This window comes from Patagioenas fasciata, chromosome 1, assembly GCF_037038585.1.
Source record: "Patagioenas fasciata isolate bPatFas1 chromosome 1, bPatFas1.hap1, whole genome shotgun sequence".
Taxonomy (NCBI): Eukaryota; Metazoa; Chordata; class Aves; order Columbiformes; family Columbidae; genus Patagioenas; species Patagioenas fasciata.
In genome coordinates, this window is record NC_092520.1 from 155,226,189 (window position 1) to 155,254,122 (window position 27,934).

Genomic DNA, 27,934 nt, shown 5'->3' on the forward strand with positions numbered 1-27,934 from the left:
ACCTGGACCTCATGTTTATTTCCATGTGACTGATCAATGCTTCTTAAAAAATATTACATTGCTCAGTTCAGTAATTGCCCATAGTCTGCCACCTAGCAGTGTGAAAATCATTTAACAAAATATTCCTTGCAAACATTTTCAACTGTACTGCCCTGTATTTTCAACATCTATGAGCAGTTTGTATGTGTGGGAGAAGAGATGCTAAAAAATGTGAGTGAGAAAGATTATAAAAGATTTTGCAGTCCTTGCTCAGACTGGATACCATTTCACTCTGTTAGTATTTTGTGCCAGACCTGAGGATCATCACTTACAGTACGTAGCGGTTGATATGGCAAATGTTTCTGAACCATTTCTTCAGCAGTGATGTGCTACTCAAAGTGAATAAAAGAGCAGTAGCATCTGTCCTACAGTGAGCAGAAGAGTCAGCAGGTGGTATACAAAAAAGGCAGTGTTAAAGCAGCAGAAATGTCATAAGACTGGAGTCCCTTTGCTTGCTTTGCAGGTCCAAGGCATTCAAAAAATGAGATAATGGAGCAACCAGATGTTGAAGTGAAGGAAACTACAATACAGAAATTAACTTCCCAGGGAAACCAGAGCTGTCTTGGGATCACACACTTTCCCTTGGGATGCACACAGATAGCCACGTTTGTACTTTTGGAGTGGCCTTAACCTTGTGCTACTGGTAAGGTGAAGGAGATGCAGCACAGTTTCTATCCTGTGTGACAGCAGTCCTAGTGAAATGAAATGGAAACGTCCCAAAGATAGTTTCTAGTATTGCCCCTTTAAAGACACCTTTCCCTTCAAAATCGCAAGTGAATGATGCAAAATAATGCCTCCGCTAGCCTTAAACTGTAGCATATCAGCATTATGTTCAGAGATATTGAACCAGAAGATCCGCCATTGAGAACAAGCTGAAGTATGGAGTCAGCCACCAGAGATTCACAATAATTGTCCAGTGTGGGAAGAGGAATGGTAAATACAGTGTGCTGAACAGCCCGCCTATCTGGTTTTGTCTTTCCTCCAAGATCTTTCAAGTTTTGTATCTGTGCCCTCAGTTATGCTGCTCTTGAGCCCTTCTTAGAGCAAAAAGGAACAGCTGTTGGCCACCTTATTTGTCAGTCCCACTATCTGGAGCACCTTCAGCTTCTGCTTATAAATATCAGGTCATGAAATTAAAGGTATGAAGCTATGTCACATGAATTAAGCAAACAATCACAAGAGAAAAAATACCAAATTCTCAGTGCTGAACATGAAAAACTTAGAAGAATCTCTTGGCCTTGACATAATGATTGGAACTATTAATCAGACTGCTAAGCTTAGCCAGCACACTTGCAGATGGACAATTCAAAATATAGGGGGGAAATATCCAGTGGACAAATTAATGACAATTAACAGATTGTTCAGCATAGGTCATTGTATTTTCAGTGACCTGAAGGCAAAAGAGAGCATCAGCTGCTTGATGAGACCAGTGTCCAGTCACTCACGACTGAGGGAATGTCTGCTCTCAGAAAAGTCCATCTTCACACAACTGTCTTTCAGGCTATTGGAAAGCTAAAAAATTTTCTCACATCTTTCAGGTCAACGGCAATCAACCATTTACAGCCATTTTCCTTCATAGAAACCTATTAATTATGTCCCCATAATAACCTTTTGTGTCGGCATTGTGCTCCAGGACACCAGCCTGATCAGATGACTTGCTTGCAAACAAATGTCTTCACCATTACCCTGGAGAATGGTACAAGCTTATAACAACCATGTGAGCAAAGCTGAGTGGGAAGGGCAGCTGGCTGGAATAGAAGATAATTATGTGGTTTTGTCCCACAACTATTCTCTACCTATAGATGGACAATTTTTTGTGTCCTGCCTTCTCTTCCTTAGACAGAGAGGTCAGAGATAAAAAACAGACAACCCCACAGAAGAGACAAATTGCAAACTGTCCAGAACAGAAATGTACTCCTACAATGGATGTGCTAAATTGAGAAAATCAGTACTTCTGTGTGTGACTGGGGCTTTTTGGGTGATCATGTAACCCATTGACTCAAAGACTTAAACAGCAGATGATGTCATTTGATGACTGTGAGGACAGTCTCTTTTGTAAGAATGATGAGAAGTGCATGGTGGAAGGGAGAGGTGTATGGAAGAGAGAGTAACAAACAAGAAAGAAACTGGATGGGAGACTCCTCTGTTTTCCATGTACTAGATACAGACCAAAAAGATAAACTTTCCTCTCCCCTCACATCTCCTCTCCCTGTCCTTTGCTCACTGTCTCACATCAGCTCTGGTTACGAGTGCTGCTTTCGATAAATAATAAACTTCTCTTTGTTTGCAGAGGAATATTGCTCCCTTTGGTTATGTGTTTAATTACAGAACTGACTGATTATTAAAAAAAAAAAATAATAATAATAAATGTGGAACAACATTGGCAAAAGCTATTTTTTGAAGAAACACCAAGAAAATAATTATTTGATTCTCAGGTTCCTTCTCCAATTAAGCTCTTCATTCCTCACTGTGTGGCAGATAGCATAATCATATATGTATAAAGAACAGTAAGAGCAATTGCATGACATGATCAGCTCTGCTGTGGAGAATGTGGACGTTTTTTGCAGATTTTTTTTTCTTTTCCACTTGGGGGGCTGTAGGTACTAATTGCAAAAAGAAGCAAAAGAAAAAATCTATTAAATATGGGTATTTTATCAAATCCCAGCTATTCATGAGCTGAGATAGCTATAAAGGGTCTGGCCCTGTACCCTTCAGCATGCAGGACTGAACCTAGAGCTGGGATGGCATGTACATCATTTACTATAGGAACACAAAAGCTATGTCATTATTTTTTAAATTCACTTGGAGAATGCTTATCTAAGCAAAGACCAGCTCTCATTTTTCCCCGCTGTGCAATTCACATCAGAATTCAAGGAACAGTGGGAGAACAAACAACAGGCAGCCCTCCTCACTTCTCCCCACTGGGATGTACCCATCACTTGAAAGCAAAAGCAGTGATGTTCTCACTTTCTAGCTAAACAATTCTCCTCACCAAAAGGACCAGTAGCCAGGGTAAGATCCTAGCAGCAGCAGAACTCAGAGATAACTAGAAAGACAACTTGGCTACTACTGGAGAAAATAAGTGCATCTGTGAGATGCTGGCTTGTTTTAGGACCTCTCCCCCTCCTTTCATGCATCTCTCCTAAACATCCATGAAGCCCCAGCTTGCCAAGCCCTGGTATCAGAGGAAACGTGCTGCCAGCTGACAAAGTCTGGATTAAGCTCCTTCTGAGGCAGCACTTTATGCACTCAGAGGGGTTCACTGTAGAGCACCATGAGGTCTGGCACTTGGGATACATATTAATCCCCTCAGATCATGACAGGGAAGATCAGGCTGACCAAGAAATAATAGTCTTTAAAAATCCCTGTGCCTGTACACACTACATGAGACTGTGTACTCTTTTGGTGTCCAGGATGCAGTGAAATCAGAATGGGATGCATGCATACTGAATGCCCCCACATACATCCCATGGTTGATTGTTGCAGCAGAGTAGAGTGGGTTAAACCAGGATAGAGGAGAGAGTTGGCGTGACGACTGCAGAAGTCTTCTACATGGCCTGTGCAATAACTAATCATTACATAGTAAAGGGTAATAATTACTTCTTAATGCTGCAGTGCAGGAACTGGTTTCATGGCAGAGCACAGTAGGCTGAAGAGATGGGATGCTTGTCAGTGCAATAAAAATAAATTGGTGTGATCCCTATCAAAGAAGTCTTAACAGACCTTCAAAATTAGTAAATTATTCCTCTTTATGTAGTTAGTATCTCGTCTCTGTGCTCATCTGCAAAAAAAAAGGTATTAGTTCCTGACTCTTTTAGTTTTCTTCCTTGGTTTATGAAACAATAAGGTGCAACAAATGAAATCTTAGTATGGAGATCTTCTTATGAAATAAATTCATTAATTAAACAAACAAAGAACACGTGTGCGCACACACACACTTTCTCCCCATCCCTCCTCCAAAAAAAAAAAAAAAAAAGGGAGCATTCCTGGGATTTTCTCCTTGTTCACACTGTCAGAGGGTTAGGAAACAAGCTCAATCACAGCCTCCTCATGCCTTGAAGCCTTGAAGTAAAAGGTCTGACAACCTTCTTCTTTGTTCCATCTACCCTACCTAGAATAAAAGTTAAACTGAAAGTTTTTCATCTCCTAAGATGTGCGATCAGGAGTCTCTGCACCTCCCAGTCGAGTTAAACTTAACAGAGCATCCAAAGTGTATCAGAAAATAAAATGCAGAGGATGTATTTCTCCTTTGCTGTTGTGCTGTACGTATTTGTGATATTATCATCCTTAGCACAGAATCAACGCATCCTCAGCTGATTGTGTCTGCTGACCTGCAGTGGAGAAACCTGATGATTCAACCCTTACTTAAACAATGGAGGGGAAAAAACGAGATTAGGGAAAGGGGCTGGTTCTCACTTAATTCACCAGGAGGAAGATCCCCTTTGAGAGAGGAGGTAGCAGCAAACCTGTGCCCCAGACCTCACACGGACAGGTGATTCAGAGAGCCTCTAGCTGGAGTGGTTCTTCAGAAACTGCACCTTTTGTCCAAAGCAGCCAGAGCCTATGCATCCCCCTGAAGAGAGGCACAATTTACTTCTAGGGTGCCACTATGTCGCCTTGTTCCGTCTTCCCATACCACAAAAATACTGCTGTTACTGGTTTATGTGGCTAAGGGCCTTCTCTCTGCAACTTCGCAGCCTGTCTTTCCATCACAGGTCTGTACTCTCTCATCTAGGCTGCTGGCGTTATTTTTTCAGAGTTCCTGGGGCAGTGTTTTACCCTCACTGTTCCTGTGTTTTTGTTCTTATGCTCTTGCTCTTACAGCCTTGCACATGTGGTGGGTTCTCATGGGCAGTGATTGCCACCAGCAAGAGAACCAGTCTTTTCCTTCCATCATGTTTTGGTTATATCTTTTGGTTCATGCAAGGAAGAGAATAAAGTTCATGTGCACACAAGCAACTGGCCATGCAGCCACTTGCCCTAATCAATGCATGCTCCAATCAACTCTAATGATAAGCAGTGACAACCAGCTAAGGGTTTGAGCATGTCCTGGTGGAAACTGTATAGCTACTGTGGGAAGAGTATTATGGGAAGAACCAGCTGATTCACAGCAGGGGATGTCCAGGAGAGGTCTGGAGACCCTGGTTGCTTCTCTTTCCAGCTGAGTGAAAAAAGGAAAGCTTTCCCTTTCCCTTCAATCTTTCCTCTTTGCTTTATTTTTCCCTGGTTTATTTTTTCCCCAGTTTTTGACAGTTAGGGACAATGTAGGCCATCATCTATGGAGTCCACTGATAAATCTTCACACAAGTGAAACTCTCTTACTTGTGCAAAGCAGCCATAGTGGCAGGGAATTTCTATTACAGTAACATGTAATGGTTTACATTCTTCAGCTTACATTCGCATCACCAAATATGTTGAGAAAATCACCAAATGACTGGAGTGGGTTGGAAAAAGTCAAAAAATCGGATCTTGTGATAGAAAATGGGAACTGATAACTTATAGGTAAAAGGCAGTGCTAAACTACTGAACAGCTGGGAACAGTGCCTTCTCTAGTCAGCTCTGGCAAAGCAAGGATCTGTGTCCCCAGACTTAGCTTGTTTCCGTTGTCCTCTTTTCAGAATTCCACTGAAATATTTGTCAAGAGAAAAAGTCCAACTCACTGGGACCTGCCATAATGTTATATCACCTACCTGCAAAGGTGACCACTGATTTCTGAAACCCACAAACTCTGTTTCCAGAAAAAAAAATGCATTGCTAATTTGTCTGCTGTGGCCTTGGCTCTCCTTCAGTATTTTGCAGTCATCTGTATGTATATAAAATACCTTTGAATTGTAGTGCAAGCAGAGCTGCAGATCTTTAGAGCCTTGTGGGTAGCGGGGAAATTAGGTTCCAGATTGAATTGAACTAAGCCCACGTTTTCCTCAAGATTTATTTGGCTTTGCTTATTAAAGATTTTGGCTTAGAGGTAAAAATATTGTACCTACTTGGTTTTCCAGAGCCATTGTTAAGAACACACACTAACATCTCGATTTTTAAGCAAGCAAAGCACCCAGAAATCATTTTCACAGTTACTCAGTAGAAAATGTGGGGGCCTCGGCTATTATGAGCTTGGAAATGTAATTTTAACACTGCTTTTGTGTGGGTTTCTTAATAAACAGAAAGCTTGACTTCTGCTCATTTCAAAGCTTTTCAAGTCAGCTCTAAGTTCTTGCCTTTAAAATGGTATGTAGTTGCAGAATAGAGCAACCTTGTATAGATGAAAGAATGATGTTGTGATTCTCATGAGACCATGGTCATAACAGGAAAAATCTGACCTAGAGAGCTTTCCAACAACACATGTACCACCATTTACAGACATAAAAGACATCAGAAAAGCACAGATCATCTTCAAGAAGTATCTCCTTCATCACAAGTTCAGCTTTAGTTTTCTATTCTGTAAAAGTTCATTTCTTTTTTTCTAGGACTCACTAGTTAAAACACTATTGTCCAAATCCTGACCCAGCACATGAAATGATACAGAGCTTTGAGAAGGTTGTGATTTTGAAGCTTTCAAGTGAAAAACAAGAAGATGGAATCATCTGTCTTTCGTCATTTAAGAGGGGTAGGTCTGCCCTAATGAGCTAAGAATTGTATACATGTAAGTGCCAAGGGAGACTTTCTCCTGTCAGGTTTACAGGGATGTAAAGGTCTCTCAATGTCTGTCACATCCTTCCTCATTTTTCGCATGTATAGGCTGCTTGTTCCAGTTTACTTGTTGAAAGCAGAAGACAGAATGAGATACTAATGGCAGAACTGTGACCACATTTTCCTTTTTTCAACTCACTGTTCCCTTATAAAGGGAACACCTATAAAGGGAACACAAAAGCATTAGGCTGAAAAAGAAGTGTGTCTGCAGGGAGCTTATCTCAGGCTGTTACATGAGAGTTACAGGCAATGGGGCAGGAAAGCACATTCTGTGGCTGGCATGGAGATCTGCCTGGAAATCACCTGTGCATTAAAATTCTCTGATTGTTACACTGAACAAATAAGAATCTTTGAATTTATTTATAGGAAGTCTTTCTGGAGAGTCAGGAGTTAATTAGATAGCTTTCCAAGGTGTCTTGTGCTTTGATAAGCACCTAGCCATGAAGGATGACAAATTTCTGGTGAGCAGCAAAAGTAAAACAGCTTGAGCATTCTTGAAAGATGACAGCTACCCTGGTGACTCCAAATGAGGTTCTGAGTGCAAGCACAACTCTCCCTGAAGCCAGTTTGCCCATTGACATCCCTCAAAGAGCAGCAAAGGTAATGGGTACATGGTGATACCATACCAGCATACATTTCTTAGGTTAAAGCAATTGATGATGTGGGGATTTCCCTGTGACTTTATTTGCACCACAAAGCTTTTGGTAGCGTTATTTTTGCAACAGCCTGTCTAGTTTGGTCATTGTTTTAATCATTTATATCTTTGGAATCAGCAAAACATTGTAGGGTACTAAGTGTCACACCTCAACCACTCAGTGACTTTTTAAATTTATGCTTGTTAATATCCACCCGAGACGTCTGAGTCAGATGTTGTGAAAAAGATGTAATAGCCCCCTGTCACCTTTTCCTTCTCTTCAAGGTTGCCTACCTGTATTCCTCATAAATCATATCACTTCTAGGATGATAAGCCCTAATCTATTGAACATCTCCTTTCTGGAAGGCAGGTAATTCTCACCACCTTTGTCACCTTCCTGTGTACATTTACCAGTTCCTCTGTACCCTTGCAGCACTAGCATGGGGAGAACCACTCTCAGGGCTTAGGGAGATCTATCATCAGACCTGCTCCAAATAGACACTGCTGAGAGTAATCCCATGTATAGCTGTCTGTACCAGCAACATCCAGGGGTGAAAGAAAAGGCTATTACTCTCTAAAGACAAGAAATGCCAGGTCCATGCTATAAGCTAATTTTCAGATGGAATAAAAAACGAGAATATTTGAAAGATACTGTATCATCCATTTCTTTCTATGGATGCCCAAATTTAGGTAAGTTTCTTCTGTGTAGCTGTTACAGGAGTGCTGCCAAACATTTGGAAGTCCAAAGCAGAATGGCAGACAAAGCATGTGACAATGCAAATACTGTTTTACACAATTTCCATGTTAGAAACTGAGGTACAGAAGGTTGCTGAGTTTGTCCAAGACCATGTCAACAATCTGTGGTGAAACTAGGAATTCAGCCCTGGTCACTATATTCTGAAAGAAGTCACAAGAAAATTGCTCCTTATCTTTTCAGTTATGTGTCACTTCCACACCCCACTTTGATTTTTAAGAGGCATTAAAGGCAATAATGTGGAATATTAATTGTCAAATTTGTCATTTGAAAGAATGACAATACTTGAGTTATCTGGGTTTTTTTAAACCAGATATTTTGCATTCCCCTTTGCTTTGAGGAGATATACAGTCTCAGTCTTTGCTGAAGAAATGAAGAGAGATAGTCACAAGCTTTCTTCAGATGAAATAGATCAAATGTTTTCTTCATCTTTCCTTTTCCTTCCTTGCTCCTTTCCAATTGTACACTTTGGGGTATTTTTCCTTTACTGAATTACATTGCAAAATGATTAATAACAGTAGGATATTTCTCGTAGGGAACTACTTCTGATGTCAAAACCTCTCAGTAAAGATCCCTGCATTTATTCCCAGTGGATGAGATTGTGAAAATGACTTGCAGAAATCAAACGGACATTTTTAATGAGCATTTAACAGTGAGCCCTTCATGTATTCTTTCTTTCTAGTGACAGATGAGTGTGCTGGCTATCACACACGTCGAAAGCAGAAGAGTAACTGGTATTACTTTTATTATTTCCTGCTTTTCCTTATATTTAAGATCCTTCTGTGTTTGGTTAAAGGAAAAAACTTCACAACTAAGATGCCCCATTTATATCCTCGCTGCTAGGGCTCAAGGTCAAACCAGAGAAGCCATGACATTGCCAGGTTAAATATAGCACTTTGGTGATGGCCTCTCCTTACTTGTCACTCATGTTCTGACAGCTTTCATCAGCAGAGAATACACTGCTAGAAATGTTAAATTAGTGTGGGTGAAAGATGCCAGTAACAGATCAGGGGATAAGTTTGCAGCTTAGAGTAAGGACAGAAAGCAACAGCAGAGAGGACATCTCCCTAGCTAGTCCCCTTCCCCTAAAAGCCAGTCTTCTCTCAACATACATATTGAGCAACAGTTCTAAAGTCCAGTAAGGAGCAAACTGTCTGTATGTTTGGTCCATACCAGGACCCTCTTCAAGGTTTCCACCACCGGTCCTCATCTGCCTTCATTTTTCACACATACATTAATTTATCGTCACGCAATGTTGTGTTTAAAGTGGAGTAAACTGAATTTCCCACCATGGTAGAATCCTGCTGGCACATAGGAAAGTGGGTCTCAGAAGCAAACATTTTTAATATATTATAGGGCCTTGATATCAATTGAAATGTGAAGCAATACACTTAATCTACCACAGTAACTATAACATGAGGACCCTAGATGATGATGGAGGACCTTCTCTGTCCACATACGGACATTGCTCCACCCATGCACCCTGCTCTTTAAGTTCACTAATTCTGCTATACATGAGAAATCTGTGTTGGGGCACAGGGCAGCAGGAGGATCAGTACATCCTTATCATTTTTTGCGAACAATTCCGATACAGCGCATGATCTGAGCAAGGTCACAGTATTGTAAATCTTACTTTGGCAATTTTACCCCTACTTAACATTGGCTAAGCTGAAAACATACAGAACTGCATAAAGCCCCAGACCTAAATCCAGTCATTAAACATTACCTTCAGTTTCTTTCTCTCTTTTTTCATTTTTTCAAATAAAACCAGATTATGAGATATATTCTCTTCTATATAAAACTGGCTTTGTTAGCTATTTTTTTCTGTTACTGGTCATCAAGATCTGGAGCAGTTAGGAGCTTCAGTATCTTTTTTTGGAGGGATGCTGAACATTTTCTCTTATCATCTGTTCTTCCTTATAGTCAGCTCCTAAACGTTCAATTTTCAACACCCCAGTGCAAAGAAAACCACTGTGAATGAAGTCTGTCGGCTCCCATTTCAATGTAACAGCACCACAACTGAACCTCAAGACCTGACAAATGCAGCAAGTGAATCCTCACAACACTGTCATAAAACAAAGACTTACCCTCCCCACCTCAGGATGCTGAGCCAAAGCCTACCCAAAGGTAACAAGTTTGTCACTGACCTCAGGAGGTTTTGTGTCAGGCCATAGGCATGAGTCAAAGATCAAGCAGGAGTTTGGTGGCATGGTCAGGAGCTTATCCATGATCTCCTTGGTCTCAGTCCAGTGTGCTAAGCATAAAAATATCCTTCTTTAATTAAATCCTGATACTTGCACAAAGCATTAGCTCACTTAGTCCAGGAAATGTCTGGGATAGTCAATGGATTATATGGAGAGAGATCAAAGAGGTATCTAAATCTAATAAAATGGTAATCATGGGTGACTTCACCCACCTGCAAATTGGTAGGTCAGCTGGTACAAATGGACAAAAAGTCCCAATTTCTAGGTGATTATCCTGGTTTTGTCTGGGGTAAAGTTCATTTTCTAAGAGCTTAAATGATGTTGTGTTTTAGATTTAGTATTAGAAGAATGTTGATAATACATCAATGTTGTGGTTGTTGCAGAGTAGTCAAGGACTTCTCAGCTTCCCATGCTCTGCCAGGTGCACAAGAAGCTGGGAGGGAGCAAAGCCAGGACAGCTGATCCAAGGTGGCCAAATAGGTATTCCTTACCATATGACAACATGCTCAGTATATAAACTGATGGGGGTTCAAATACCACTGCTCAGGAACATGTGGGCTCTTGGTGTTGCAGGTGGTGAGCAATTAGATTGTGTACCACTTGTTTTGTATAGTCTATTCTTACTATAATTGTTGTTGTTGTTGTTTAATCTTCCTTTGCTGTTCTTATCTCAACCCATGAGGTTTTTCACCGTTTACAAGTCTCTCCTCCATCCCACTTCAGGGGACGGATTGAGCAGCTGTGTGGTCCTTGTTGCCATCTAGGGTTAAACTATGAAAGTGATTTCTAGAATAACGGGAACATAACAGTATGTGGTTTTAACTTAGCCTTAAGTAGCTAGAGAAAGGATACAGTCAGGTCACTGGATAGTAATGGACTCTTACATTAAGACAGTGAGGTTAAAAATGGTAATAATAAGTGAACAGCTTAAAAAGTACTGGAGGAAGAAAGAAAACGGGAAAAAACAAAAGCAAAGACTGAAAGAAAGAGTAAAATCCATAGAATCAAAACAACTGGTAGATTACCAGACAGTTTCTGATCCAGTGAAGTCATGCAGAAAGCAAAATGAAAGGCAAGATATGGGGGTGGGGGGGAAGGTATCGTGAAATGTTAAGGTCCAAGAGGTTGTTTGAGCCAAGCAACCAGCTTTTAGGAAATGACACTCTAGTTCTGGTGAAGTCCATGGCTGAGGGAGGGAAATTATAATAAAACACAAACAAAATGTCAGCCATAAATGAAGAGGGCCAAGGATGCATTAAATTACAAGAGCTTGGTGGGGAGGGCAGAGGGGAGACATTTCTGAGAGGTCTTAAATTCACCCAGTTTAGGAGGCAACCAGTGGAATCTGCTGCACATCCAGGGGAGAATGGGAATAGTTAATGAGCTCAAGGTCTTTGCAAAGGTTTTGAATGATTAATTTGGTTTCTGAATGAGTCATTTGGGTAAATCTTGCCCACAAATGATGCTGTGCCAATGTCTACATTAGACCTATTTTTTTTTTTCAAGATAACAAAGGACATGAGCTGTCAGAATGTGAAATGTTGAAAAGGGAAACACTGGAACAAAGTGATAAACTAAACAGCAGCATGTCAGAAGAATCTTCTCGTTATACATGCAAGGGTTTGGAAAGCATTTGAAAATGAAGCGACTGTGCTAATAGAAAAAATATGTATGTCATCACTGATGTCAGATATGTTACAGGACTGGAGGGCAGCAGCTAGCATTCCTGTCTATAGGACAGGCACTGGATTGATCTTAGGTACTACGTAATGAGAAGTTTTATTTCACTTCCAAGTAAATTGATTGAAACTAACAAAAACAAGCATCACATACAGGTAGAAAAAAAAATATCATAGGTTCTTTCAAAGAAATGTTTTTTCTTCTATATATTCTTCGAAGCATCAAACTAACAGACCAAGAAAAATAACATGATACACATATGTATATATAGGGATATTTGTACAGATTGTTAAGTTCTTTGACTTTTTTTTTTAAAGAATTGAAGTCATCATAGAATGACTAGCTTATTATTACAAGCTGGAAACTGTTTAAGAGAGAGAAAGTGAGAACTACATGTAAATTATCATTTTTCACTGTAAAAGACTAACAGTTGGGTTATCCAAGATCATATAACATGTATAACTTCTTAACCAAAATTATTACTGTTGGAAAAAGTGAATTAGGACTGAAGTATTTCAGAGTATACTAATTAAGTTGGGTGAATCCAGAATTTGGATCATAAATAGAAATAAGTGTTGGCTGGTGCAGACTAATCACAGGTGGAGTGAAATATTTAGAAACCTTCCTGGATGCTAAGCCAGCTGTGACTACTCAAGAAGGTTATTGACATCACTGTGGACAAACCAGTTGCAAATTCTGCTCAATTACAGCAGTGGTCAGAAAAAACCTCAAATTCAACAAACAAAACAAAATTTGCATTAGTGAGCAGAAGAAGTAAAAGGTGTTAAAATGAAAACAGTTTCATTATATCATCCAATAGTCCTCACCTGGAAAACAGTGTCCACATTGGTCAATCCATCACCAAAACAAAAGGAGATAAAATAATTAGTAGTTTTTAAAACACGCGAAGTGACTGGGAACCCTTGCACTGTCTGAGAGAAGAAAAGAACGAGAGGGTTCATGGTTGAGTAAACGAATGGGACCTATACAATGAACTGGGTGCTCCTGTTGGGCTTTTCACGTCATATAACATAGAGGTAGCAATAACATTAAAAGACATCTAATTTAAATAGATCAAAGGTTGCCTGGAGTGTGGTTTTCCCAAGAAAATATGTAATTAACCTACTGAACTCACTGCTACATGCTATTGCTAAGGTAATGAACTTACTGGGAGGCAAAACCAGACTAGCTGTTTATCTGACCGGTGGGTATATATATCTGCAGTTTGTCTAGAATTGCTAGAGGTTTCCATCTGGTGAGGAAGGCAGGTATGTGTTTTCATTTGGAAATGGTGTCTGGGAAGTGAGCAAACAGAAGCTGGTGGGTATTAAAACATTTTACTTGAGGGCAGCATGTTTTTCTAGGGAAATATTCCCTGCACCTGCCTCTGAAGCCTGTGGCAAGGGACAGTGATAGAGACACAATACTGGACAAGATAAAAGACCTGCCTGATCCAATGTTGCAAACATTATGTTCTAATGTTCTTTAACTGGATGACTGATGACTTTTTGAATAGGAAAATAATGAGTAATGATAACAAATAACACAATTTCCGTTAATTATTCATGCTAACGTCCATGAAACTTTTGAGATGTATGAATATTTTCATGAATAAATCATCGGTCACCAGCTTGCACTAAACAACCTCGGAAATCATAGTGGAACGAGCTTGTTGCCATTACTCATGAACAAATTTGTGAATCATTTTCAATATATGACCATTCTGCTTTCCAATTGACTAAATATGAGCTAAATTACTATAAAATAGACATCAGTAATTCATTGCAAAGCCAAGAGAATATTTCACACAAATCTATGAAAATGTTACAGGTTGTACCAGAAATTTATTGTTTCCCGTGGACAGATTTTGCTAATTTTTATTTCTCACATGCCGGAATGGATTATAAAAATGAAAGGTCTGATACCCAGAACCTGCAGGTCACCCTATCTCCACCAAAATCAAGACAGCTTTACATATACAGACTACCTGAAAATCCTGATCCAGACAAATTACTAAGAAGAGAATTATTTTAAATGATGAGGTTTATTTTGTCTCCTTGATTTCCAATGCTAATTTTCACAATGATTCAGAAGAAGGATCTATGAAGATATTTGTTGTTTCGTTCTACTTCTTTCTCAAGGGGAAAAAAAAAAAAAAAGCCAAAAAAACCCCACACCTGCCTACAGTTTACTCAGAGCTTTTCTAAGTGCTTGAGGAAAACCCTGGGAAATGCTGGTTTACAGAATTTCTCACCTATTTGTGTTGTGGTGTCTCATAGAGATCTTTATTGTCATCACAGCCAGAGGTGCCCCATGCTATTCCCAATGCCCATTATCACATTGTATATCCCTTTCAGCAGAGACTGATGAAACAGAGCTGTTTCATGAACAGTTGTCAAAACACTGGCATATTCTAATTACAACACTTACTGTTTCTGTGAAAGTCAAATTCTGAGCTCAATTGCACTAGAATAAACCAGAAGTAATTAAGGTTGGTGGAGTCAACCCTTGATTTGAAAGAATGTAATTAAGATCAGAATCTAGCCTACGGAGTCAAAAGAGATACTGGAAAGACGGGGATCAGAGGATCATCTTGTCAAAAAAAATAAACATGCAGAAGGCTCTCAGCAAAACAGCTGGCCCTAAAATGATGGTCTGTTTCATTTTGTCCTTACCATATTCTTAAAAATGAACACATGAAGCATGTGGACTGCTCAAATCTGATTGCATATCTTAGTCTCATTGGTAAGCATTCTTTAGGAAATGCTTGATGGAAATGAGATGAAACTCACTTCACGCTGTCCCATCCTCTTGGGACTTAAAATCATGTTATATGAGAGGTGTCTCTTTGGAATACCTGCTGATAAGTATCTCTCTCTACAGGGAAAAGACAGTGATAGATGTAGGTAATGACACAGCTTTAAAAGCAGGACAGATGGTCCAAAATGACAGTCAGCTCCACAACCTAAAGCATTTTTACATAGAAACAAGTTTGGGGCCCCTAGAAAAGGGATGCAGCCTCTTAATACAACTTCAGGGGTGGTCTCATATTTTAATTCTGACCACTTGTATCAGGGAGATGTAGTAAAGCAGTGGGATAAGTGACTAAGTAATCCCCACTCAGCTTGGTACGGAGGTCTAGGGAATGCAATCTGCCAGGCACAGGGACAGCTGGCGTTCAGCTGGTGGGACGAGGATAAGCAAGTAGATAACTCTGCATCTTTTGGGCAGTTCCAACCCAGGGCATACCATGGAGATCCTGGCAAAATGGAGACCTGTCTTTGCCAAAATATCAGAACTGGAAAATATGGGTAGGGTAGTGTGTGAGGAGTGTGATAATTGTCTCATTTAGTTACAGCAGTTCTCAGTGCTCAATCCTTTGTGCAGCCCAGTTCTTAGAGATGGGAATCCAGGCTCAGATTTAACAAGGCTTGAAATGCTACCATGCAATTTAAGTGTTTGAAGATCTAAGGCTACAAGCATTTGTGAAAAAGTTATCCCTGTCATTCATATGAGCTGGATCTAAGCCCCTTCAGCTTTTCTTAGCCTGATTACTGTTGTCCACCCATCCACCCACCCAAAGAGCCCATAGAAGGTCAAGGCAGCATTTTCACAAGTGAGTAATCCTCTTCCATGCCTTCATATCTCTGAGAAGTTGCTTCATATCTCTGTAAGTTGCTGCAAGCTGGGAAGCTCAAAGCCATAGGGATCCAAAAACTGTGAATAGATGTCTAGATACAGACTGGGCTTGCCAGCTTCAATTTCTTCCTACCTATTTCTTAGTAGTTAAACCCACCCCATAGGACCTGCAGATTTAGCATCTGGGTGATTGAACCAGGATCAGCTGAACCTCAGTTGCCTTGGGGTTTTTTGAACCTTGGGATTCAGAAGAGGTAAGACCTGGTTGCAAACAGATACTGGGAGAAATGTCCTTATCTCATATCGTTTGTTTCTCTCTCTCTCCTGTAATTTGACATCAAGCCTCGCATCCCTTGTGACCGGGGACGCTCTCCCTTACCTGCCTCTGGCACTAGAGGGCGTGGGGATCTGGACTTCGGGCTGGAGATAAACTCTCCGCGGATCCCCACTTTCCCTCGAATTGAACTCAACTTTCAAAGAGGTCTTGATTTCACAGAAAGGGAATCTACCTCATTATTACCGGTTTGTCTGAGTTCCCCAGGCTGCATTGCTATGGAAACGGGACCAGAAAATAAGTCTTTTGCATGTAGGTCATGATAGTAGTGGAGAAGATAAAGTCTGGGTGAGCGGGTGACTGGGTTATAGGAATGGGGCAGAGTAACAGCCTGTGACTATATCAACAACAATGTGGGATTTCATAGCAGATGTCCTCAAAAGACTATCAAGTTAGACATGCAATGGGTTGAAAGATACTAGAACTTAGAGAAACTGAGAGCCCCAGAACACGCACAGGGAGTCATCCCAGAGGTGAATAACAAAATGACAGTGGAGCACTGGCCTCAACATGCAGGTAAAAAGATATACTTTTATTGACAGATGCTGTTTTTCACTGGTGGCCTTGGTTTCCCCCTTTCTGTGTTTTGGTCTCCCTCCCAGGCAATGGCACAGCACATTACTGCCCCTTCCACTTCCTGAGGACACTTCTGACCATATGTGATGTAGGTGTCTGCACAGATGTAGAGTTGCGACCTTTTGGATACAGAATATTACTTAAAATGTTGGTTTTAGATAGGAGAAGAACATGACCTCTCATTTTACTATTTGGTCTCCCTCCAAAGCAACTGGGAGGCATCCTAGAGTCCCCTCCCCATAAACCAAGTCCTTTTCCTGATCAAACTGCAGTGTAAAAATCACTGGGGGCTGTGGGTAGGAGCAGAGAGGACAATTCAGTGGGGCACATGCTTGCCAGCTCAGCAAGTCCACTGCACTTCTTGCTCTCCTGAAGCAAAAGCAGAACAGCTGCTTTTGCAGTCCAGGGGTCCTGCAAAGGGGAAGTTAGACCCAAGTTATAATTGAAAATAGCCTAAAGGAGAGAGGAAACGTATTTTGTGTTGCTTTATGCAGTTTATAGGCAAGTCACCAAGAGCAGCTGGTGTCATAAACCACACGATCAAGGTTGGTGTGTATTTAGACAGGGGCTGCAATTGCAGGCAATGCCATACCATAAAAGCAGACAGTGCGCATACTTCTGATCTCCCATATTAACCTTGTTCATTGTCAGTCGTTTTGGTTTGGTTTGTTTTTTTCCCCAAAAAACTTCAAGAGCAGACTGAGAAGCAGAGGTTGGTCTTTTTTTTTTTTTTTTTTGTTCTGTTTTCCCCTTGCCTTTTTCCCTTCTACAAAGGGAAGATTTTCCTTAAGGGACAAAGACAAGCCAATATATGCAAACATTCTGATCAAAACATAAAAATGGGGAGAGGTGTTATTCTGGCTAGATTTGCAACAAGAATTAGCCCCCTTCTCAGTGTCCTCTTCCAGCTGAAAAAAAACCCTACCTCTCCTTTCTCTAAAGAAACTTCAGTGTGTGAAAATAGTAGGAAAAAACAATCTTACAGGTGAGGGAGGAGGAGTTCTTTGTCCCTTCCTCAGTGAAGGGGTAAGGACTCAACCCTAGGCCCGTGAGAATGAGTTAGAAGACCTGGCAGCCTCCCCTTGGAGCTCGAAACGGGCCGTGCTGTGACAGGCAAAGCCGCCCTCCGGGAGCTCTTCCTCGGCTAGGGCAAGGCCCTCCGGCCTGGCTGCCTTGTGAGGAGACGAGTACAGTCGAGAGGCCGGTCTTGCCGGTTCCAGCCCCAGCGGGGCATCACCCGGGCACTTGGGCAGCTGCAGGGAAGCCGCAAGCACGGAAGGGGAGCAGAGCAGTAGGAATGAGCGAAGTGAACAGTGGCCCTTGTAGGAGAGATGGGGGTCTCGGCTTTTGCCTGAGGATAAGCACTATAACCCTCCACGGCCTCCGAAATGGCTGGAGTCTGCGGGGCATCTGGACCTCAGCGCTCCGGAGCTGTTCTGGGAGGCAGTTTTTCTCCCACAGCCTGATCGGAACTGCCTCTCAAGGCTCCTGCTGGCCACAAGCACCCCGTGGCGGCGGCACGGGAGGAAAGAAAAGGAACCTGCTAAAACGGCCGCGACGGGCTCAACCCTGCCGGGGAGCGGAGCCGGCCAGACACAGCCCTGGAGCATCCTCCCCCCTCGTATCCATCTCCCTGACCGCACCGGGGACGGGACCCCGAGGCACGGAGCCAGGGAAGTGGGGTTGGAAATGAACCGGGCAAACCCCACACCTTCCCCGCCTCCGGCGGCACCCCGTACCTTCTCTCCCCCTTCCCGAGTCAGGACCTGAGACAACAGAGACGGGCACTGGCTCCGGGCAAGCGCGGGCTACTCAGGAGGGATGCTGAGGGGCAAGGGACCGCACTGACACAGCGGAAGCCTGCTCCTCTTGTACCCTGCGTCTCTGCATGGTTCTCGGCAGGGCAGGGATATCCCCCGCACCGTCTCTGCCCTCCCGCACTCCAGCCAGCGAGCTCCGCGGGCAGGCTCCTCTCCTGGGTCCCGGTGACATTTTGCAGGAGTTGTCAACAAACGTGTCACAGCGGTATTTGGGAAGGGTAGTCCGGGAAATGTCCCTGTGTCGGAATGCAGCGTTTACATAAAAAACGCATGGACAGCGCTTGGAAAATGTGATAATTTCTCTAAATCTGTCTACTGCGTTTCTCCTTCACCGCTGTACCATCCTATACTCGATTCTGGGATTAATAACACAACTGCAACTAAACAGAGGAAAGCTCTATGCTGAGGGCAATAGCTTTGCCTCCTCTCCTCTCCTCTCTCCTCTCTCCTCTCTCCTCTCTCCTCTCTCCTCTCTTTACCTTTCCCCAGTGACCCGCACTGCTATGAACCCTTTCAGCAAAAGTTTATCTATTTTTGTTCTGCTCCTTCTGCCAGGAAGTAAAACGTAAGCTCGTTTCTTGGACGTTATTTTCTTGGCGGGAGCTTTCCTATGACAGCAGCGGATGAAATCCTAGGTGCTGCGAAGAGGTAAGTGGAGGACGAGAAAGAAAATGGAGAAATAAAAGAAAAAAAAAAAGGAAAAAAAAATCACAGAAGAAACGTCAGTAAAAACGCAGGCTTTCCTACCTGTGATCCAGTCACCAGAAGTTGCATCTCATCCCGCTGCAAGCGGCTGGTTTGCGAGAGGCAGCTGCGGAGTCGCTCCGGCTCTAGCGGCAGCAGCATGCGGGCTGAGCGCAGTCAGAGCCCGGAGGCAGCCGCTTTATCTTTCTCTTCCATATCTTCCAAGAGGAGGGAGGGGGGTTGGTGTGGAGGAAAGACAGATTACTTGGTACCGTGATAATGGGGGGAAAGAATAACAGTTTGGAAGCTTTAAACAAGAGATGGCATCGTCCGGGCTGACGGAGTTTTTGTCTCTCCCTCGCTCACACTCTCCCTCCCACACGCACAGTCTCACACATACACACGCACACCCTCAGTGGGTCTGGCCCTTGGGAGCCTCTGCTTCTGTTCAGCCAAGTTGAGCTAAAAAAAAAAATAGAAGAAGAAAAAAAAGTAATGTAGAGCAATACTGCTATCAAACCTGGCTTAACGGTCTAGAAAACTGGAAAAATTAAAAATAGCAGCAGCTGGTTCTCCTAAGTAAGCTGGTAATAATTCATACTTCTGCCACCTCCGTGGGGGTGGTGGCGAGGGAGGGAAACGGGGCGCCTAGGGGAGCATCTCGGGTGAATGTCCTTGCTGGGATGCTGCGGCTGCAGGTCCGCTCGCTGCCCGCCTGCGGGGGTGGGGGGGTGTGTGGTGTGTGGGTGTGTGTGAGCGCGAAGTGGGCTCGATTAGCTGCAATGGGCAGGCAATTTCTGCAGAGAACATTTACAATTTTCTTTCAATATGACAGGATTAGTTGCTGTTGAAGGCTCTCCTCCAATAAGATCAGCACTGGTCTCTGATTTGGTGGCTTTGCTGAATAGAAATTACTGGTTCTTGTTATCTCAACATACTTTCCCCTCTTCCTCATCAGACACTCCCCTCTTCCTCATCAGAAGTCTTTATCTACAATCTGCACACCAGAACTGATTTTTTTTTTTCCAATTACCTCTTCCTCATCTTTCCACGCAACGCTCTTCTCTTTATTTCTGGGTACTTTTTTTCGCAGTTCCATATTAGCTCAAGTGACACAAGGGAAGAGAAAGAGAGAAAGAGATCTTGCTTTTAGATTATTGCAGTCATCAGAATCCCTGTGCACTGTGGAAAAATGTTTTTACACTAAATCCAGTTTAGTTTTTTAAACTGATTATTGTACTGAGATATTCATGGAAAGCTGCTTCCCCAGCACAATAACAAATTAATTAGGGGAAACAGATACATTTTGCAAACAAGAGTTAATTCTTCTTGGGTGTCAAGCATTCCCTTTTAATTGATAGTCACTAGGCTGAGAAATATTTACTTTGCTTAAGGGAACTTGCCAGTTAGATGGAAATAATCTAGATACAAACATATTTCAGTTTGCTTTGTCTTTGCATCTCTCCTGTACCAGAATTGATTTGTGGTCTGAAGTGATGCTTATTCCCTTGGAGTCGGGGCTGCTGAGGTGGGAAGCAGGCCAGGGGAGCCCATCTCATCTGTTGTCTGAAGAATAATAGGGGGAAGTGATAAGCAAAGAGGAGAGAGAGGTGCACCTTATGGAGGTGACCGCAGCTTTTGGCTGCTGCCTGCCCTGCATCTCCTGCCCTATCTCTCTTCTTGAACAGTCAAAGAAGCCACAGCCCAACCACTCCCCTCCTCTCCACTTCAGAAACCCCTTTACTTTGCAGGAAGTACTTTTTGGCCTGGTCTCGCCTCAGGCAGTGGATCTACCTATGCTACTTGCACACATTTGGCTACTGCTCCTGGAAGGATCTCAAGGGTGGATTTACTTCCAAGAAGGTGATGTGCTTTCAGGGTAGTAGGACTCTGGAAATACTCTACTTGGCTCTAGAGTGTGTATTTCCCCTGCCTTGGGTGGCAGGGCTAATTTGGGGGTGGGGATATCTGAATCGTGGAGGTACTCATGCTTCAGTGTCTGTGTTTCTCTGCCTGAAACCCCTTTCGCAGGGTTTAAGGGTTGTATCATTTGTAGATCTTCGGGAGTATCAAGTCAGCTGGAACCTGATGTCTGCCCCTTGGTTTCTTAGGTCTCACTGAATATTTTTCCTGGACTTCACAGCAGAGTTAGGAGACAACTGTCAGGCAGCTCAGATGAGATTTGCCACCGGGAGGTTTGAAGCAAACCATCAGCAAGCTGTGGCCCTGAGGAGTTGCTCTGACACAGGCACAGCCACACCTGTTCAGGGACAGTCACCACCCTAGTGTGGCCACTTCGTGCTTTACGAGACAGCCCGGCCACCTCCTGCACCTCCCACGGGCCGTCTCAGAGACCTTGATGCTTAAAGTATTTCAACATTCATTAGTCAAAATCATCAGCAACCTCAAAAAAGGACAATGCCCGCCTCTTCTTCCCCTTATTATCATTAGTGTTGTGTTTTGCTTTTTTTTTTTTCTTTCTTCTCAGCGACGTCGCGAGTGTTTAATTGTGCAGGCTGGTCTCCAGGGATCATTAATTAGAGTTCAATAACCGCGAGCACAAATCAGCCCTCCCCAAAGAGAGGATCGGGAGGAGCGGGGGCGCCCTAGCAGCACACGGCAGTCTTCGGGACTGTCCCTCCCTCTGTCGCAGAAGAGGGGGACAGGTCTCAGGGCAGGCCCCGCTTTCAGCCGCTCGCTGCTTCCCACGGCTGGAGCGAAGGCAGGTGGTGCCTCCGGGCTGGGGCCGTAGCTCGGAGCGGCTCTGCTCAGCTGCAGGGGGCTCCCCGATGCCGCGCTGCTCGGCGCCGTGTGGTCTCACAGCTGCAGAGCTCGGACGGCTGGAGATGCACCCTGCGCCCTGCAAACCTCACTCAAGCCGGGGAGCATCTACCTTTTCGTATGTATCTCCCTCTGTGATCTCCCGTGGAAATAAAAGGTCGGTGCTAAAAACCCTGCCTTGTGACCCCCCACCTTCACCTTGCCTTGTCTGCAGCCCTCTCGGGCAGAGCGGAGATTCCCCCCACCAACACGCGTGTGCGCAGCGCTGCCCTCCTGAGCCCGCGAAGCCGTGCTCTTAATCAAACTCAGCAGATACATCTTGATACGGTGATTCCGTGTTAAGCAGAGCCTTTTAAGTTTGACAGAGCATCTGTTATTGCCGGGTCCTCTCTTTAGAGCCCTACGTGTTAGACACACCTCCTGAGGGAAAAAAAAAAGGCTGCTCCTGAGCTTAAAACATTTAAAATGCATTTAAAATGCATTCCTTACCCCCTCCGCCCCCCCGCCCATGCAAGAGGAGGGAGGGCGGGGGAGTGCAGTGTGCTAAACAGCTGTAGAGATAAATCCACCGTAAAACCGCAGAACAAAGCACTCAGCCCCACGCTAGCAGAAAGAAAAACAAAACAAAACAAAAAAAACACATGAGCAAGCGAGTGTTTGCTAATGATGATCTTCCCCTGGCGCGGAGGGACCGAGAGACAGTTCCGGGGAGAGGAGGCAAAGACAGCAACTTTCAGCGAGGAGAAATCCAAAAGAAATCGCGTATCCAGTGGTGCCGAGTGATCTCTAGTGAGACTTACTGTCTTTAGAGATACACGTCTCTCACACAGCTGCTTCCCCCGCGCATGGGGCTGCCTCGTCGGCGTGTGCTCCGGCAGGACGAGTACCTTGTCCCGAGAGTTTCATAGGCTGGGTGGACAAAAGGTGGAGACGGATAAAGGATGTCCTTGGGTACCACTTCGAAGGTGACTTTTTCTGTTATACCCAGGAGGGTGCAGTCCCTCTCTGATTCAGCCCTCACCCGTCCCCGGGGGACACAGAGGTATCTACAGAGACTCAAGGTCGCTTCAAGGGCGAGGTAGGCTACGGAACAGCCGGGGACAAAATGCGCTAGGCAGGTCGTTCCCGTGCTCCCATTGCACCTACTTCCCCCTCCTCAGCGACCTTCTATGCCTGCTTCACCCCTTTGCCACAGGGCTGGGATTAAGAGGAGTATAAAGAAGGGACAAGACTGCAGGCAAAACTGCCAGTTTCCCTCTCCCAGAGGCACTCATATCCACTCCGAGCAAGGGTAGAGGAGAGCTTCTTTTCTGCTATCTCCTTTCTATCCCCAGACGGAAAAGGATGATCAAGGAAAGCAGCCCGACTCCCCTCGCTTGTTGTTTCTGACTTGCCTTGTTTCCTAGGAGGAGGGAAGGAGGGAGGGAGCATGCTTAGACGTGCAGGTTCCTGGTGGAGGGGATGCCAAGGGCTCAGCTCCCTCCCAACCCATTTGTCATGGCTTAGGTGACTGACTTTCCTGGCCAGCAGATCATTGTCTCAGGTGGCTCAGAGAGCAAGTCCAGGAGACAGCCAGCTCTGCAAATCCAAATGCTTGATTTCCCTTTGGAGGTCTGGTTCACTCCTCAGTCCCTACCATGGGCTGACAAGTCACCTCCCAAGGGAAAGAAGTAGCTCCAAGAACCACGGTTACCCAGAGAACCTCTTTGCTTGGAGTATTTGCTACCGGTTTTAGGCCAACAGGGACTGGGAAGAGCAGGGAGAAGCCCTAATCTCTCCTTGGAAGCAGAGACTCCTGCAAATGGGCCAAACAGGAATAGATTCATTATTTAGCATAGGGCTGCTAAATAAGGTGCAAAGTAAGATGGGGAAGCAGTTGCCCTCACCCAGCCGAGCTGGACACATCCCTCCGTGCAGGGACCAGCACAGGCTCCTGGGATTGCTGCTCCCGGTCCCCGCCTGTCACACCTCAGCTGCAGGCTGTGCCAGCCACCACCAGTCATGCTGCTCTGCTGCTATTTAGCCCTCTCTGGGGCTTCCATGCTCGTTTACCTCCAGCATTGCAATGGACAGCTTATTTTAATGATTTTGCACACCGGGGAGGCAGGCGTTTGACAGATGACAGGAAAATGCTGGCGAGAATGGGATAACGGAACAACAAATCACCCTGATGGTGCAGATCACAAACAGCAAGAAAGGAGCAAATCCAAACCTAGGCAATGGCGAGCCAGACTCCATGCAAATAAATCGCTAATATACACTTACCAGCAGAAATTAAATGAGTTAAATAAACTGATAGTCAAACCTTTAACAGAAAAGGGCGTGTAATCACTTAACTTTGTCCAGTGCAGTGCATCCATAGGACTGTTATAAAGCAGAGTTAGGTCTGCCAGGGGTAGGCACTGAGACATTGACATATCACAACTTGGATCTTGCTAGTGCTACGGAGCTGAGAGCACCTCAGTTTCTCCTTCCCAGTTGAAACCTCTGAGCCCACCAGCACAGCTAGCAAGGAGGTGATTTTTTTTTCACCCACCGGAAATATAAAACACTGCCCGACTAAGAGAAGATCACTGAGCTTTTCTTTCACTTTCCCCGGCATGACAATGGTGTTTTTGTGACCCCTTTGAACCTCAAAGTCTGACATACTTGGGATTATTCAAAACAGACTATACTCATAAAATAGAAATTCCCAGCAGGTTTAGACAGGGCTCAGAGTCTAATTTTCAAAGCCAAACTGATTCCCTCCCATGCGGAGCAGCTAGGTGGCGAACTGGAAAATCAAATCTACTGTTTCATTAAGGATAAACATAGTATGTGGAAGAGCATCCTGCTAGGCACAGCAAAGCTGAGGGGACAGTTTTTAAATGTAAATATGTAACTAGTTTGCCTATAAATAAAGTCCTATAAATTACAGATCTGATTTTTTGTTTGTTTGCTTGTCGTTGTTTTTGTGTAGTAAAAATTGTTCTCTGCCAGTGTTGCAGCATCCCAGGTGAGTGAATAAGCATATAGGTGGGCAGATCTGAAAACAGTTTCAGAAGAATCTGCACAATACATATTTGCTGAGAATGAGTGTCACCTTCCTCCAGGTGTGGAAAGACAGCTAATGAAAATGACAGTATAGTATGTATTCAAGGCTGTCAGATATACTTCAGAGTACAGACAGAAAAGTCACTTTCAGGTGAAAGAAAACAAGAAGGAAGTATATGACCTCAATTTATATGATATGGGAGTTAAAAACCACTAGCAAGGGGGCAATCAGTAGTACGATTGTGTTTGTAGCCAGTTATGTTTTATAGCTGTGGCACAACGCTATTAAAAGGCAGAGAGTTAAATAAAATCTTCTCTAAATTTTATGTGTGTGTCTGGAGTGGGTTATTTACCACAAAGAAGTTTTATCTTATGTCGACCATAGAAGCACAGACCCTCCTTGACCTGAAACTCAAGGGTTTATAGCCTGAAGTCTCTCTGATCGAGAGAAAATAGGAAAATCCTTCAATGAGCAGAGCCGCAGAAACCACCGGAGAAGCTCGCAGCCACCTCCTGCAGCACCCTGGAGAGCGGCCGGCCCGTCGCCGGGCCTGTGTCTGGATGTCCGTCTACCTATACATGCGCACTCACAACTTTGCACATACGGGAGTTGTTCACATGTGTGCTTGCAGCTGTTTACGCAAAGGAATAACTAGCTGCATATCTAGTGTGATGTTCTTTGAGGTCACGTCTGGGTTTTTAGTGCTTTGCTCCTTGGAAGATGACTCCCTGCAGCCAGCTGGAGAGGGCTGCTTGTGTGCAGCGCATGTACCCATAAGCTGGAGTCAGTGGCTAGAAATGAGGAACATTTCCTCATGTCCTTTAAAAGTAGCGGAGAAGCCCTGACACAGACTGAAGAACACAGTAACCTGAAGCTCAGGACTACAAATAGTTCCTTCCAGTACAGGTTCTATGTAAATAGTTGTTATTGCAAACATGTCAGTGGAAATTTTCTGCAGAGATCCTCAGCCACTGGAAACCTGTCCACTTCACTCACATTATACACAGGGATGGTGTGTAAACATAAGAAGGTGGGTGTCAAGCAGGCCATGCACTTCTTTTTATTTTGATTAGCTGGAGAAAGACCAAGAGGTATTTCAAATGCAAATTTTTCTCAGGATGGCTGGACCCTTGGCAGTTTCATTTGGAAAGCTCCAGTGACTCCAGAGGAGTGCTGAAGTGTTGGTTTGGTGAAGAGTTTTAAAGAAGGTTACAGTTCTGTGGGAAATATTTTCCCCAAAACATTACTTTACAAACAGACTCTAGAATTCTGCTTCACTGGGCATGAAGTCAAGGGCTCTGACTGCTCTTTAAGTACGTCAAGCCCAGGAACTAAGCTCTCCCACAGCATAACTCTGTAGGCACTTTCCCTACATACTTCTGATTCCGTCACACGGCTTGTTCAAAGTCTCTCTAGTACTGATACTACTTACACAAGCACACATATGGAGTGAATGTTTTTTTGAAACTCATCCAAAAACCACAAATCCAGAGACAGGATTATTAAAATAGGAGTTCCTGAACACTATTTTTAACAAGCTTCTTTTGCAGTCAGTTCAGATCCATCCTAATAGAAAAAACAAACAGGAAAATGAATACATTTTTTGGGGGGGAGAGAGGATTGGAATCCACACCACTTAGGTTCCCAGTGAGCATTTTCCCATGAGATGCTTGTTTTCTCTGTCTGTCTCCTCCTGAAAGTGTTGTATTTTTTGCCTGTTGCCACTTACTAGAACAGTGATGCTTGCAGGAGAGGACCATTGCCTGTTTAAATGGTTTAACTTCATGGTGGCCATACACACAGCTGGATCAGAATTTGAACCATAATAGTAGCAACATAAGAACAACAACAAGTTCATTTTTAATGAGAAATTAACAGTAACATTCCATTAACTATGCTGAATGAGATGCTGATTTGAATCAGGGTGAAAGTAGTTCCATTCATCATATGTGTTGGGACAGACATCACTCGTTATAGTCAGGAACAATGTCACATTCTTTTATCTTTTTCTTTTCACCTTCTGGTAGTGACACAAGTGACACACTCACCAAAGATCTGCACTCTACAGTGCCAGGAGTCCTAAGCATAATAGAGACAGAGGTGCCTCTGCAATTAGGCACAATATTCTCTAATTAACTCTTTGATGGAGCAGGGCTTACTGACAGTTTCTGCATTACACTCCACTGTCCTCTGTAGACAGGGCCTTAGAAATAGGTCTTTTATTTTATTTCCTTGCTCTTTAAACTGAGTTCCATGTTCATTGTCTCTCAATTTTTCACTTCCTCTCCTTCACAGCTGGAATTTCTTTTGAAGGTTTTTGTGTATCTCAGACTCACAGCGTGAGGAAAGTAAAGAATTCTCAACCTGTAGACTGGCAAATTTAGCAGCCTTCCTGCAACAGTGGCCAGAATCAGGTATTTCTACAGAAGGAGCAAAGCAGTTTCTCCCCTAGACATGAGATAATCTGCCTCCTCCAAGAAGTCTTCTTATCACAGAGAATTACAGCTGCAGAAATTCTCCTGAATATTTTGGGTTTTTTTGTCTCCTCTACTGTTCATCCTAGCATTTGCTACTATAATTTAGGATATTGCTGGTATGTCTAGAAATGCCCTGTTTTTCTTTGAACCTTGTGAAGTCTTCAGGCTCAGCATCATCCTTGACTTGGAGAACTACAGTGTAATTATGTCTTTTACAGTTCAATTGAGTTTGTGAAAAATGTATTTTCTCTTACGAGTTTTGAATTTGATGCCTCTCACCTCAACTAATGGCCTCCACCACTTTTTTCCTTTTTTTGCCTAATGTAGCAAGAATGATTTCCCATCTTGGAAGAGCAAGTTCACATATTGGAATTATTCACTGGATCTTTACTTTTTCCATATTCTTTCCTATATCCCTTCTCTCTAATGGTAAGGATTCCATATTTTTTTCTTCACCCTCTGTTCAGCCAAGGTTCTGTGTTTTTTCATGCGTCATGGCAATATTTTTTGCCTTTCTGATCCTCCTCAGCAGTACCTTTATTGAAACAAAGTCATTATATAGTACATAGTATTCCAGATGAAACAACACTGCTT

The 27,934-nt window shown here is 43.4% G+C and overlaps 1 protein-coding gene across 7 annotated transcripts in view; it reads right to left on the reverse strand.

Moving 5' to 3' along the window:
* CHRM2 (cholinergic receptor muscarinic 2) overlaps positions 1 to 19,905 on the reverse strand; it is a 107,229-nt gene extending 87,324 nt beyond the window's left edge. For 4 of the 7 annotated variants that reach the window (XM_071798521.1, XM_071798548.1, XM_071798544.1 and 1 more), the window contains exon 1: positions 19,112 to 19,905. The gene's annotated coding sequence lies outside the window, so the exon portion shown is untranslated. Of the gene's footprint in view, positions 1 to 10,258; positions 10,366 to 19,111 lie in introns of all 7 variants that reach the window. The other 3 variants (XM_071798524.1, XM_071798551.1, XM_071798537.1) reach the window with 2 other exon arrangements.
* Between the last annotated feature and the right edge of the window lie 8,029 nt (positions 19,906 to 27,934).